Genomic DNA, 12,657 nt, shown 5'->3' on the forward strand with positions numbered 1-12,657 from the left:
AATAAAAAAGAACATAACTCTTTCAAAATTACATAAAAATGAATTACTTTACAAAATTAACAAGAGAAATGAATGGAAAGTACGAGGGTGATAATACACCTTTTCTTACAACGGAAGAGACTGAACAAATGACGATAATGTTTCTTGGATTGAAGATTTATATTATTGCTTCACGAGCACCAGCCAGAGAGACCACTATATTCGTTATGTTGGGTAGTCGATCTCATCTACCCTTATTATCAGTATTTCCATCGATATGTTTGTCTGTCTGTCTGTCTTTATGTATGTCTGTTCGGTCCAGTGCTCCGTTAATACAATGGTGATTTTGATAAAACTTGGTTGGTGGGTTCATACCATGACCGAGTTGTGTGCAAATGAGAACCGTTGCTATGGACCCATCCATTGCCTAGCAACGGACTTTTGAAATTTTCAAAAAAATCTCAAAATTTATTTTTATTTTTTCGAAAATCAAAAATCGAGAAAGTGGAGATAAAGAAGAGAAAGAAGGAAAAGAATTATATTATTGATGATGTTGGTGTACATGACGTTGATTAAAGTTTTACATTTTTTTTTTCTTAAATAAATGGAGGAGATATTTCAAAGGATTCTTCATGTTTTAAAAATTAAGATTCAAATGTGCATGTTGGAAACTAAAAATGTTTTCGCACTCTGTCGGAATTTTTCACATAAATAAATGAGTTATTACCTCAAATGTAAAAAGAAGACCAAGAGTTAAAATATCTCGTGTGTTGAAAGGAAAAATAATAGGGTTATACAAAAAGGTACATGTTCAGTGTGTGGCTCAAAAAAGAGTAAAATCATCACCAAACACAAACTAGGGGGAGATATACAAAAGATCTTCTCAGGAAGGAAATTTACAACAACTGGAATACCAGGGGAATTACATCTACCAGGGTATTCTTACTGTGGTCCAGGAACCAACTTGAATAAAAGATTAGATGAGGCTGACAATCTTAAATCGTGAAGCAAACCTATCAATCGGGTTGATGAAGTGTGCATGAAGCATGATATTGATTACGGAAATAACACGACGTTGGAAGAAAAACATGAAGCTGATAGAGAAATGTTGTATAATTTGTCTCTGATCCAAAATCCTACTTTGAGAGAAAAAGTTGATCGGTTCATCGTGACAATTATCAGTGCTAAATTGAAACTTAGGCTTTGAAATTCAAAAAACTTAGAGGCTCTAATGATGTCATTAAGATTGAAGAGCAATTAGCTGATGAATTACATCAACCAATAATCACAAAGTTTAATCGAAGGAAGGTTTATTCCAAGGAAGTTGATTATATCTGGTCCGCTGATTTAATTGAACTCAATAATGATAAGGGTACAAGTATGCTTTAACCGTTATTGATTTGAGGAGTACATATGCGTGGGTTGTTTCTTTGAAAAACAAAACAGGTAATACTCTGATGTTAGCTTTCCAGCAGATATTCAATAAAAGCAAGAGAAAACCGAAAAAAAATTGTGGACTGATGAGGGTACAGAGTTCTGCAACAAGACATTCATGAATTTTCTTCAGAAAAGCAACATTACATTCTGCAGCACCTTAAATGAAGGACAAGTCTGGAGACGGCAATGGTTCACGAGTGGTATTTGACGATGTTGATTGTTTCAGAATTCAAGGATGAGACAATGTGATAATTTTTGACCAAGTTATAAAAATGATCAACATGATGTGGTACGGGTGACAGGTTATTAGCTGCAAAATGTCGAAAACCCGGTTTCGTTCAACAACTTTCAAAATTTGACCTTTGCATAACCTTTAAAGGTCACAAAACAATGTTGTGGACATTAAAATAAGGAAACAGGTTATGTGCTATAGCTTATTGGAGTTAGTTCATCAAAGAAGGTCGAAAACCCGGTTCGATTCCCACAACTTTGAAAATTTGACCTTTGTGAACTTTAAAGGTCAAAGGTCAAGGATTATGACTTTTGGTGCAAAACTTCCTCTGGAACATTCCAGGAACAATATATCGTGATATAGGCTATATGGCAATTCGCACTCCTCGGATTATCCATACTTTGATGAAATCAGCGTAAAAACAAACTTGAAGGGGGCGCCACGGGCAAGATGTCCGAGATAGAGCAAAATGGTTTCAAGAACTTAGGTGGGGAATGACCTCAAGATTATGCATTAAAAAATATTGTCATCCGAGCTCTTAAAGTCTGGGCGGTCGTATGATTTTTATGTCAAAATTCGCAATTTTCTCACTTCGTGACCTTGACCTTGGGACGAAAATGAAAAATCGAGCTCTGTGAGGCTATGCAGGTGCCATTGGGCTAACCAAATACCGAAACCCCTGCCACATTCGACAAACCCCCTCGGAAAAGATGGATTTTTATGTCAAAATTCGCAATTTTCTAAGTTCGTGACCTTGTGACCTTGACCTTCGGACGAAAATGAAAAATCGAGCTCCGTGGGGCGATGCAGGTGTCATTGGGTTCACCAAATACCGAAACCCCTGCCAGATTCGACAAACCCCCTCTGAGATGCAAATTGAAATCGGCTACCCCCTAAAAACACATGTTTTTGGGGCATGGCTCCACCCATAATAGGCGCAGCACACCCATTCTCAGGAAAACACAACTATATCATGATATAAACCTCCGACCAAAATTTTATCAGGATCGGATCAAAACGCACGGAGCTATGCTCGGGACAGACAAGCCGGTAGGCGGACATGGGTAGTCGACTACCCAATAGAACCTGACGCGATGGGCCCGTTCGATGGGGAATGACCTGAGGATTAAGCACAAGAAAATTCATGATTCGAGCTTCAAGGTTAATGCTGCAGATTGTTTTTTCATTAAAATACCCCCACATTTCGAGGTTTTTCGGCCGTTGCTAGGCAATGGAGGGGTCCATAGCAACGGTTCTTTCTCACTCATAACTAGGACATACCATGAACCTACCATACCAGTTTCATGTATATCTGACTCATAGTCTCTGAGATATAATGAACTTCGTTTTTTTATTGTTTTCGACCAGGGTTCATTCAAAGTCTATTTTCTCCAACAGTTTTCAGAGGATCCGGCTGGAAATCTTTGACAATATGGCTGAATGTATTGCCCACAGTTGCTCGTGGTCCGATTTTGTTAGATTTTGAGATTTTTTTGATTTCAATAAACTTTTGAGATTTTTTTTGAAAATTTCAAAGTTTTGTTGCGAGGCAACGGATGGGTCCACAGCAACGGTTCTCATTTGCACACAACTAAGTCATGGTATGAACCTACCAACCAAGTTTCATCGATATCACCATTGTATTAACGGAGCACTGGACCGAACAGAGGGACAGACAAACATATCGACGGAAATACTGATAATAAGATGCGGAAAAAAAATCTCAAACATTTTTTTTTTTCGAAAAAAACATTTTTCGACAAGATCGACAACCCAAGAGACAGACAGACAGACAGACAGACACACACCAATAACGAATATAGTGGTCACTTTCTGACTCATGAACTTACTGACTCCTGAACCAAAAAGCGATCGTTATTGAGCGTTTTAATCGCTCTTTAAAAGAAAGACTATATTAAAAAATTCACTCAACTCGGTTCTCAACAATGGTTATCTTTAATTCAGGACATTGCAGATAAGTACAATGATATGATTCATACCTCAATGAAAATTCAACCATCAGATACATTAACAAAATTAAAATATGAAAAAGAGATTGTCAGACAGCCAAAGTTCAAATTTGGTGATATTGTAAGATATTGTAAGAATATACAGGTGAAAATCTCATTTTGAAAAAGGTTATACCAAGCGCACCGACCCCCCAACCCTAACCCTAACCTTCCCCCAACCCCCTGCCCCCACTTTACATCTTTATTCTTTTTTGTAATTCAAAATCAGATAATTATAAGGAAAGCAAATATAGTTAAACAAGAATAAAAACATTGAACAAAATATTCTTTCTCAGCAGACTGATGGTTTGTAATTTTGAAACTCAGTCAAGATATTCTGTTCAAAACAAAGAGGGAAGAAAAATTTGGGGATAAAAAGATGATTATGTCATGATATTAATAAAATAATAAATAAATAATTTACCTCCAGAAGATTAAGTTGTGTGTTTGGTTCATCCAGACAGGTGTTTAAACTGAACATTTTTTTTTTTAATAATAATGAGTCAACACTAGAGAGAGAGAGAGAGAGATTGAGAGAGAGAGAGAGATTGAGAGAGAGAGAGAGATTGAGAGAGAGAGAGAGATTGAGAGAGAGAGAGAGATTGAGAGAGAGAGAGAGAGATTGAGAGAGAGAGAGAGAGAGATTGAGAGAGAGAGAGAGAGAGATTGAGAGAGAGAGAGAGATTGAGAGAGAGAGAGAGAGAGAGATTGAGAGAGAGAGAGAGAGATTGAGAGAGAGAGAGAGAGAGAGATTGAGAGAGAGAGAGAGAGATTGAGAGAGAGAGAGAGAGATTGAGAGAGAGAGAGAGAGATTGAGAGAGAGAGAGAGATTGAGAGAGAGAGAGAGATTGAGAGAGAGAGAGAGACACAGGCAGACAGGCAGACAGGCAGACAAACACAGACACACAGAGAGCGAGACAGAGGGACAATTTGTCACCTTTGACTTGACTCATTTAAAGTCAGAGGATGTGAGATGACTTCCTTCCAGCCAACAATAATGTCATTCAATTCCCTTCTGAAGGATTGAATGTCTTTAAGGAAGTCATTCATTTTTGCCATTCCTTGTGAAATTCAAACGTCTCATTTTCCAGATCAGTTGTCAAAGATGTTCTTATTCGGGACAACCTGTTGGAAAAAAAAAAACATACAATAATTATTGGTTGTATCGTGATTTAATTCTGTATAAACAACAAATAATGAATTGGTTTCAGGATCTCACCTCTCATCTTGTGAAAACGATTGATCTGCAAAGTTGGAGTACTCTTCCAAATACTCCATTGTCTGAATAAAACAAAGTTGGCGTTTGACAATAAATAGGCCAAGTTGATGACATCATGGGAAATTACACAACAATGGGTTTTTTTCGGGTGAGTCTCATAAAGGAAATGACTTCAGGCTTTAGGGACTTGGTTCGGGTGTGAGGGCTGAAATAGAGATTTAATCTTTTCTTTCATTTAAAACTTACTTTTAAATATCTTCTTTTGTTTGCTTTTAGCGAAACTTTGTTGTGTTCATGTTCTGATGATTTAAGATATAACCATGAGAGACGTGGACACAGAATACTTCCTCATTTCCACAGTATGACTGTGATCTTCAAGGCACTTCCCAATTTTACAGAATCGAAGGAGGGAGAGTGAACTTCCCTTTCTTTCGTGCTTGAAGAGATAAAGTGAAAATACTTGATGGAAATGGATGTTAAAATAAAATTAAATGAGTCTCAGTTTTACATTTGCTTGGATGGGAGAGGGGGAAGGGGATAGGTGGGGAGAGGGGGAAGGGGAGAGGAAGTGTCTTATATTTTGAGTTTTTGGGGCTTGGGTCAGAAAGTTTTCCCCTTTCCCCCATTCATTTGAATGTGCGTCCCAGAAATCCCATTTATCATCCACTGTCACCGAAGATCTGGAACATGTTCACTCAACGTCCTCAGTGGGAGAATCCAGATCGTCCCTTTTCCACACTGTCCGAGAAATGGGAATCGTCGGGTGAGGAGTGTCGGATACACTTTTCCATCTGAGCCAAAATCTCCCTCGACTCTGAAAATCGGTTTTACAATGTATTAAATAAACGGGGCGAACACCGACAAGCCCCCAGGGTGTTTAGCTTCAGCCGAGGTGTCCAGGCGTGTGGTATATATAGAGAGCATCGTGGATCTGATCGCGCCGTGAAACAAAAAGGAGAGAAGAAGAAGATCGACATTGAAAATCAAAAGAAGAAGAATAATATGAGTCGTCAACAACTACAATGGAGATCAGTGATTGAAAGGACTAAAATAGTGATAATTAGAGTGTACGAGGTGCAAGAAGAAGATGTGAGTTAACCAGAAGTAGGAGGAAGAACTTCCGGGTTCATGTTCCTGTGACCTTGTTCTCTCCAACCCGGGTCCTCGTGGTCGGGGAGGAAATGATGTGAAGAGGAGGAGAGAGAGAGGGAAACGGTAATTTAAATATAAAATAATTCTCTGTTCCTTCATGACGGAAACGAAGGGAAGTTAAAGGAGTTTTTATTAAATGTTTGTTGAGGTGTTTGGTTGTTGATTTAATGAGGTGTTTTTCACTCGTTTTGTTTTATTCACCACGTTGTTTATTAATCATCATCACGAAACTTCGTACAACGAGGATTAAACCTCATTCTTCCTTTTAACTACAAAACTACCAGAAACCTTTTATTATTAACTTGAAAATCCAATTTTATCTCCTCACGACGAGGTGTAACGAGGTACGATTACCAACTTTACCTGTTCCGTGGGATATTTAACCTGCATCACCTGAATGGAGATAAAAACCTGATTCATCATCAAAAACTCCCAAAGATCGTGTGGGTCGAAAATGTAACATTCCTCGTTAATCTTCGGGGGACATTCCGTGTCAGGGATATTGGACTCCTCAGGGAAATTATTCTGGAATTCTATAACTCACTGGGAACGTCATGAACACAGTCCCCACATCCCAGCTCGCCCCCGCCACCCTGGCCCCCTCCCCGCCACGCTGTCTCCCCCTCCCCTCCATGCTGTCTCCCCCTCCCCTCCATGCTGTCTCCCCCTCCCCTCCATGCTGTCTCCCCTCCCTCCATGCTGTCTCCCCCTCCCCTCCATGCTGTCTCCCCTCCCCTCCACGCTGTCCCCCCTCCCCACCACGCTGTCCCCCCTCCCCACCACGCTGTCCCCCCTACCCACCACGCTGTCCCCCCTCCCCACCACGCTGTCCCCCCTCCCCACCACGCTGTCCCCCTCCCCACCACGCTGTGTCCCCCCCTCCCCGCCACGCTGTTTCCCACCCTCCCTCCCGGCCATGCTGTGTCCCCTCTCCCGGCCATGCTGTGTCCCCCTCCCCACCATGCTGTGTCGCCCTCCCCCCACGCTGTGTCCCACCCTCCCCGCCACGCTGTGTTCCCCCCTCCCCGCCACGCTGTGTTCCCCCTCCCCGCCACGCTGTGTCCCCCCTCCCCGCCACGCTGTTTCCCACCCTCCCTCCCGGCCATGCTGTGTCCCCCTCCCCACCATGCTGTGTCGCCCTCCCCCCACGCTGTGTCCCACCCTCCCCGCCACGCTGTGTTCCCCCCTCCCCGCCACGCTGTGTCCCCCCCTCCCCGCCACGCTGTGTCCCCCCTCCCCGCCACGCTGTGTTCCCCCTCCCCGCCACGCTGTGTTCCCCCCTCCCCGCCACGCTGTGTTCCCCCCTCCCCGCCACGCTGTGTTCCCCCCTCCCCACCACGCTGCGTTCCCTCCATGCCACGCTGTCTCCCCCCCCCCCCCACCTCTCCCCTCCTTTCAGGACCGTGCACGTTTCCCATCAAATCACAAATCTCATTTCTCAGATGATCGAACGAGATAAACCTGGAAATTTATCTTCCAGGAAAGTGGTAACTCATGGTGTGTCTGTTTGAGAGAATTACAGTGAAAGTGAATTTAGATGTTTGTTGGTTGTTCTCTTCATGTGTGGGTTTCAGAAGGTGGAACGGAGCCCTCGAGGTGTGTGTGTGTGTGTGTGTGTGTGTGTGTGTGTGTGTGTGTGTGTGTGTGTGTGTGTGTGTGTGTGTGTGTGTGTGTGTGTGTGTGTGTGTGTGTGTGTGTGTGTGTGTGTGTGTACGTACGCACACAACATGTGTATCATCACTTTAACATGTGTATAATCTCCAATATAATCACAACATATTTTTCGCCACGTCGTGTTGCGAACGCGGCTCAAAGAAAGCTCCGCGTTGTTGTTGTTCTTCTTCTTCGTCTTCTTCGTCTTCTTTGTCTTCTTCGTCTTCACCTCCACCATCGAAGATCGGAGGTTATTGTTTTCACCCCTTTCTGTTTGTTTGAGATTGATGCCTTCCGTTTCTGTTTTGTTTGTTTGTTTGTCGGCACGATAACTCGAGAACGGAAGAAGCTACCAATGTCAAATTACACCACGTGATTCAGGAGGGTGATGGCTAGTGCTGATTAGATTTTGGTCAAAATCGGTCAAAGGTCAAGGTCACAGTGAGGTCAAACATCCAAAAAATGATAACTCGAGAACGGAAGAAGCTACCAACGTCAAATTATACCCCGTGATTCAGGAGGGTGATGGCTGCCGCTGATTAGATTTTGGTCAAAATCGGTCAAAGGTCAAGGTCACATTGAGGTCAAACATAATTCTGTAAATTAATGTGGAGAAATGGAATATCTTTGCTTCGCTCGACGTTACGAGTTCGTTTTAACTTCGATTTTAATTTTGTCTTCGGTTTTTGCGATCGCTTCGGACGCTTAAAACTCGGTTGTCGAAATTCTGGTAAAAATCGGATGTTTTGGAGACGTTTTAAGATTGTATAAAAAAATATTTCACTCGACGCGTCACGGGTCATCACGTGATGCAGTGCGCTCGAGCAGACGCATTGTTGAGTCACGTAAAAGTTTTCCGTGTGCGCGCTGACTGTGTTTTCGATAAAGATTGTGTTTAAAAGTCATTTTTTTTATCCCCAAAAAGCTTATCGTCGCATGCCTGACTCGCAAAGCCATCCGATTCTGTAAAAATTGTTGGTGGATGGCCGAATGTTACGGTTTTGTGACTTTGATAAAATAATATAAAATAATTGCGTGGAGAAATGGAGATTTTTGCTTCGGTCGACGTTACGATTTTGATGGTTAGGTACAGAATGTTCATAGAAACTTCTGGTTTGCTTCGCTACCTTCTCCAGAGACAGCTTTTATTAGACAAGTTCGGAGGTCAAGTTGACGATTTCGTAAGTACCAGTCTATGACTGCTTGTTTGTTTGTTTGTTTGTTTGTTTGTAGGCACGCTAACTCGAGAACGGGAGAAGCTACCAATGTCAAATTACACCACTTGATTTAGGAGGGTGATGGCTTGCGCTGATTAGATTTTGGTCAAAATCGGTCAAGGGTCAAGGTCACAGAAAGGTCAAAATCCAAAAAATGATAACTCGAGAACGGAAGAAGCTACCAATGTCAAATTACACCACCTGATTCAGGAGGGTGGTGGCGAGCGCTGATTAGATTTTGGTCAAAATCGGTCAAAGATCAAGGTCACAGTGAGGCCAAAGATCCAAAACATTCGATTTTTGATGGTTTGGTACAGAATCATGGTAGAAACTTCTGGTTTGCGTCGCAACCTTCTCCAGAGACAGCTTTTATAAGACAAGGTCAGTGGTCAAGTTGACGATTTCATAAGTACCAGTCTCTGACTGCTTGTTTGTTTGTTTGTAGGCACGATAACTCAATAACAGAAGAAGCTACCAATGTCAAATTACACCACGTGATTCAGGGGGGTGATGGCTCGTGCTGATTCGATTTTTGTCAAAATCGGTCAAAGGTCAAGGTCACAGTGAGGTCAAATATTCGATTTTTGATGGTTTGGTGCAGATAACTCGAGAACGGAAGAAGCTACCAATGTAAAATTACACCACGTGATTCAGGAGGGTGATGGCTTGTGCTGATTAGATTTTAGTCAAAATCGGTCAACGGTCAAGGTCACAGTGAGGTCAAACATTCGATTTTTGATGGTTTGGAACAGAATCATCGTAGAAACTTCTGGTTTACTTCGCTACCTTCTCGAGATACAGCTTTTATTAGACAAGGTCAGAGGTCAAGTTGATGATTTCGTAAGTACCAGTCTATGACTGCTTGTTTGTTTGTTTGTTTGTTTGTCGGCACGATAACTCGAGAACGGAAGAAGCTACCAATGTCAAATTACACCAGGTGATTCAGGAGGGTGATGGCTTGTGCTGATTTTCTTTTGGTCAAAATCGGTCGAAGGTCAAGGTCACGGTGAGGTCAAATATTCGATTTTTGATAGTTTGGTACAGAAAACTCGAGAACGGAAGAAGCTACCAATGTCAAATTGCACCACGTGATTCAGGAGGGTGATGGCAAGTGCTGATTAGATTTTGGTCAAAATCGGTCAACGGTCAAGGTCACAGTGAGGTCAAACATTCGATTTTTGATGGTTTGGAACAGAATCATCGTAGAAACTTCTGGTTTGCGTCACTACCTTCTGGAGAGACAGCTTTTATTAGACAAGTTCAGAGGTCAAGTTGACGATTTCGTAAGTACCAGTCTATGATTTCTTGTTTGTTTGTTTGTTTGTTGGCACGATAACTCGAGAACGGAAGAAGCTACCAATGTTAAATTACACCACGTTATTCAAGAGGGTGATGGCTAGTGCTGATTTTCTTTTGGTCAAAATCGGTCAAAGGTCAAGGTCACAGTGAGGTCAAATATTCGATTTTTGATGGTTTGGTACAGATAACTCGAGAACGGAAGAAGCTACCAATGTCAAATTGCACCACGTGATTCAGGAGGGTGATGGCAAGTGCTGATTAGATTTTGGTCAAAATCGGTCAACGGTCAAGGTCACAGTGAGGTCAAACATTAGATTTTTGATGGTTCGGTACAGAATGTTCATAGAAACTTCTGGTTTGTGTCGCTACCTTCTCGAGAGACAGCTTATATTAGACAAGTTCAGAGGTCAAGTTGACGATTTCGTAAGTACCAGTAGTAGGGAAAGAATACTGGTTCTGGCTCACTTTTCCCCATGTAAATGAATGGGGGATTTTCAGCCATGAAATTTTTCTTTTTTTTCCCCTAAAAAAATAAATCCCCTTTTTAGCCCAAGGTATATTTATTTGTCTCCCCTTTTAACCTGGAGCCTGGTGTTGGCTTAGTGGTTAGGGTGGCGGCTTGGGATCCCAGGGTCCTGAGTTCAAGCCCCGTTGGCTGCTGAATTAACACCAGGGGGTTGACTCAGCCTGCCATCCTTCCGAGGTCGGCGAAATGAGTGCCAGTGTACTGGTCCCGGTGTATGCCCCGGTTAGAATAGGTGTACCATATCCCTGTGTGTTGTAAGAGGCGACCAGGGTTGGCGTCAGGAAGGGCATCCGGCCATAAAACATTGCCTCAAGAAAAAGCCAAACCCCTGCACAGCAGGGAAAAATGGCTGTAAAAACGGTCATTTTTTACTTCCCCTTTTAACCTAGGGGCTCTCTATTCAAATAACCCATGCAACAAGACAAAGATTTGTTAAAGGTGATTCTAAAGAAATATCTGAAACGTTTAAGCCCCGGGACACTCTTTATCAAATAACCAATGCATATTGTTTAGCTCACTCATTGAACCTATAAACATTTGTTCATTCTCAAATTCCTTCAATAGGTTAATTTTCTTTGCACAATAATCCCCATCTAAAATATTGAAAAACAAAACATTTGAATCTTTATATTTTTTAAGATACCCCTTTTGTGCCATTACGAAATGATAAACTTCTCTTAATGATCTCATCTGACCACCTCCTGAGTTGCATATCATTTTGATATTGTAGTAAATTATTTTTCCATTGTTCAATTGATAACCATCAAATTTTTCAGTCCATTCAAACATATTTATTATTTTCTTTACATCCTCTAACTTATTGGTTTTTAAATTGATTCGCATATTTGTTTTATTTACCTTTGTTTTAGATATTTTTTCAATAAGACTTATTTGATATTTTTCACATTCATTATGTTTTCCATTTATATACCAAGACTGAGATTTTCTCCACTCTTTAGTTTGACTAATACTTGGTTCTACCATTTATATATTGTGAAAAACGCGGCGGTAGCCCTTAAAAACCCCAACCCATCTTCCCATCGTTAAAACTTGTGTCCATATGGAACACAATCTATTCTATTCACTCGATCATACAATACCCATATGGAACACAATCTATTTTATACACTCTATCATACAATATCCATATGGAACACAATCTATTCCATTATCTAAAATAAATCTCTTATCATCAAAGGCTCCTAATGCCTTTTTATTTACTTCTTCACTATATATCTTATGTTTATAACTTCTTATTGTATTCATTTTCCTATATTCTTCTTTCTTATTCATCAAACAATTATAATAATTTCTAAAAGTTATTGATTTCTTTATTACATATTTCTTTATTCCCTTTTACCTTTTATCAATCTGATCACCATACTTGTAAGCATATGCCTTTGCTCTCAATCCAATAAACTCACTCATTACTTTTCCACCCAACTCATCCTTAAACTTGCCAAGAACCTTTTCATTCTTTTTTGAAAATAACTCACTCTTCTTACTAAAATTACTTGTATCATATACTCCAATGTTTTTCTTCATATCTTTATCAACATCGTCAGTTTTTATATCTTGAATAAAACTATCGGTGTCCATATACAACAATGAAGCATTTTCACCATACTCTTTCTTTAAATCATTATACAAATAATCATACATCAATATCTTTGATAAATCAAGAACTGCTGTTCCAATATAAATTGGTTTATCCATGACAATACTTTCCTTTTTCATATGAATAGCAGAAAAGTTCTCTGAAAAAACCTCTTCTCTCTCAAAACTTGGTTTATTTATCAATCTAGAAGCTTCTTTCCAAGATGTTGCAAATCTAATGTTTTGCCTGTTTCTAACATTCTCCATTGTCTTTCCAAAGACAGCATTATTCATCAATTTATGGAATTCCCCTTCAAATTTTACTTTTGTATTTGTTC

At 40.7% G+C, this 12,657-nt stretch overlaps 1 protein-coding gene and 1 long non-coding RNA gene across 2 annotated transcripts in view; one reads left to right on the plus strand and one right to left on the minus strand.

The window, feature by feature from the left end:
- Nucleotides 1-3,857: 3,857 nt before the first annotated feature.
- Nucleotides 3,858-6,045, minus strand: LOC147029201 (uncharacterized). Its single transcript, XR_015056865.1, has 4 exons — nt 5,976-6,045; nt 4,877-4,938; nt 4,595-4,782; nt 3,858-3,994 (listed from the first exon to the last, which is right to left on the minus strand). It is a non-coding gene; the product is annotated as an uncharacterized LOC147029201 (long non-coding RNA).
- LOC147029202 (uncharacterized) overlaps nt 4,799-12,657 on the plus strand; it is a 54,558-nt gene continuing 46,699 nt past the window's right edge. Inside the window, exon 1 of the mRNA XM_085876457.1 lies at nt 4,799-6,091. The gene's annotated coding sequence lies outside the window, so the exon portion shown is untranslated. The remainder of the gene's footprint in view (nt 6,092-12,657) is intronic.

This window comes from Eptatretus burgeri, chromosome 4 (assembly GCF_056783735.1).
Source record: "Eptatretus burgeri isolate ZD-2024b chromosome 4, Ebu_testis_v1, whole genome shotgun sequence".
NCBI lineage: Eukaryota > Metazoa > Chordata > Myxini > Myxiniformes > Myxinidae > Eptatretus > Eptatretus burgeri.